This window comes from Rhagoletis pomonella, unplaced genomic scaffold (genome assembly GCF_013731165.1).
Source record: "Rhagoletis pomonella isolate Grant_MI unplaced genomic scaffold, Rhpom_1.0 Rhpom_scaffold_00007, whole genome shotgun sequence".
NCBI classification, from domain to species: domain Eukaryota; kingdom Metazoa; phylum Arthropoda; class Insecta; order Diptera; family Tephritidae; genus Rhagoletis; species Rhagoletis pomonella.
The window spans coordinates 53,638,555-53,641,396 of NW_023458561.1; the positions used below are offsets into that span (position 1 = coordinate 53,638,555).

Here is a 2,842-nt window from a genome sequence, read left to right on the forward strand (position 1 = left end):
CCGCATTCTTTTCCACACTTTCCACCTTGGCAGCTGTGTGCATTCCATACCAATTTTTTTTTTTATTTTAAATAATTTTTCACCTTTAAAATATTTGCTTGCCTTCTAACCTGTAGCTCTTTGCAGTGCGCTTGCATGTGTGTATAGTGCGTGTACAATTTCTTTGTACTCGTTTGCTCAACCATCTCAAATGCGCACATATGCTCAAATTTCAAATGACTTCAGATCGTATTTTATGCCTTAAAATTTTGCTATTTCCACACTTCATCCTTCTTGTAAATATCTTAAATATTTCCACTTTGCTTTTACCTCTTTGCATGTATCCTCAACGACTGCAGCCATCATCATTATTTTTAGTTTTTCTTGTGAACGAATACATACAAACATTATTTGGGTATATACTGTTTTGCAGAATGTACTATTTAGTAAACCAAGAAAACGAAAGACAAATAATCAAGTTCAGTGTACGATTTACAAAGAATGATTTGCAAGAACAACGGCTTACATTTCTTATGAATGCTTGAGGCAAAAGCATGGAACGATCGAGTAGTAAATCCCATCACATCAAAAATCCGAACAGCGAATAGAAGGTATAAGTAAGGTTAGAGGTCCGTCAGTGCATTTACACCTAGACAATGATTGCGCTATCCATTGTGATGCCCCTAATGAGGAGAAGGAATAAGATACACAGGGAAGGGGGAATTAAGATGATAACAAAGACGAAGAAGGTGGGGGTAGGACACCTACTGCTTCCACGAAGCTCCGACTGATATCCTTTCCCGAAAGCTCGTCGGTAGTATGGAATAAGTGCGACCCAAGTTGCTTAAACATAAGGTTCGCAAAAGCGGAACACCAGATCAGCAGGTGCTGAAATGATTCCTCCTCATCGTCTCGTATGCTGCTGGTGCGATAAGCGTCATCGATGATATTATGTCTTACCGCATGTTATCCCATCATGCAGTGACCAGTTAAAACTTTCACCCCTAGCGAAAGGTGTACCTTGCTTAGTCCCAAAGGTTCACTGGACAGCCCCCTTCTGTGGCCAGAAGGAGTTTGCTTGCTTGCAGTTCGTTAAGAGCAGCCTGTCTTGCCTGCTCATCGGTCATGCAGTTTACAGCAATGTCACTGGTTCCTGGAATTCAGATAAGTTAATAGGTCAAGCAATCCCTCACCGATCTCGACCGAATCATCAGAGAGGCAAGAGCCTAAATGGCTGCTTGTGTGTCGAAATAGATAGTCACCTCCTAGAAAGGCATTGCACTATTGGACAGCCAATTCGAAGCCTCCTGTATCGCAGCTACCTCTGCCTAGAAAAACGCACCTCCCCCAGCTTCCCATTTAGCTTCGAAGCATTCGTAAATACGTTAATAAGACCCCGATTCCAAATACTGCACTCCTCACAATTTCCCCTCGCTGTGATGTGGACCACCCACATCGGACCTAAACTCGGCGTGCAGTGGTCTGTTCGAGTTGGTAGGAACACGAAGCTTTGTAGAATACTGGCGTGCCCATAGCCCAAAGCGAACTTAAAGCCATCACTTAATCTTTCTGCGGAACGGGCAGCGGGGGCTCTGCCTGCTATATCTATGGGCACAACGATTAGCATATCATTAAACTCCAGAGTAGGAGTGGTTCGAAGTACTCCACTGACTCTAATTAAGACTGCTCTTTGCGCTCCTTGCGGCTGCTTAACGATGCTTCCCTACAGCAATATAAAGCTAATGTTGCCTTCTTGATACTTTCCTGTAAAAGCTTGCTGTCAAGGATCAACCCCAAGTGCTTCAGCGTGTCAGAAAGCCTTAGTGGAAGATGCCCATTGAGGGAAGATGGCAAGTCGGTACCTTATATCTCCTAGTAAAAATAACAAGCTAAGTTTTGATAGGGTTCACACTCAGCCCGCAGCTAAAAGCCTGGTTTTCAACCAAAGTTCGGGTAACCTTGCATGAGTTCAAAAAGTGTTTCCAGAAACTTTCGCTCCAGAGCCACCAACAAGTCGTTGACGACCCCCATTGCGGGGTACATCTACTCACACATCGCCGGATTGAAGCGTTGCCCCACTCAAGATGGAATATTGCGCTGTAATGCTTCTTGACGTCGCCGGGGCATTTTATTGAGCATGGCTTGACGTCGTGCGCAATCCAAAATCCCTCGAATAATTACCGGAGCACCCTGCTGGTATATTCGAAGCCAGAATATCCACCGCGACTAGAGAAGGCCAGAAGTACGAACCCAAATAGAGCAACGGGGAAATTTAGAATCTTTTAGTGCGCCCAAATCAATTAGCAAGATCTCTATTGCGAGTAAAGTGAAACTCAAAATTACAAAAGAATGGCTTGCCAGCCCAGTTGTAACAGTTTTTAGGTCCATCTGTGACTGAGTGGTTAGAGATGCGTACTACTACTCCGTGGGATCTGTGTTCGATCCCTGGTCCGGGCAGCATTTAAAAAATTTTCTCTTACAGCGGTCGTCCATCGACAGACAATGACTAACCGCCGGCGTAAAATTGTAGGTTCCTCCATTTGTGTAACAATATCACGACGCACAGTACAAGTTGAAGGAGAAGCTCGGCCAAACACTTGGCAAAAGTGTATGCGCCGTACTATAATAATTATTTTTATTATTAAGAAACTATTCATTCCAAATACCGGACGCAAGTTAAGAAAATATATGAATTAAAATTTATTTAAAAAAAAAACATTAATTGACGGGGTGTTTCTATGTATAAGCTTCTAATGTTCAACGTAATTCACACTCCACTTCGCTGGGCACTGACTTTATCAACTTTAAATATAAATGATTGATCTAAAAATATGCTACCCCACATTATTATTGCATGTTTCCC

The 2,842-nt window shown here is 42.9% G+C and overlaps 1 protein-coding gene across 8 annotated transcripts in view; it reads right to left on the reverse strand.

Moving 5' to 3' along the window:
• Nucleotides 1-2,842, reverse strand: part of LOC118743065 (kazrin) — a 152,892-nt gene that overhangs the window by 67,352 nt on the left and 82,698 nt on the right. The gene's annotated exons all lie outside the window — the stretch shown is intronic.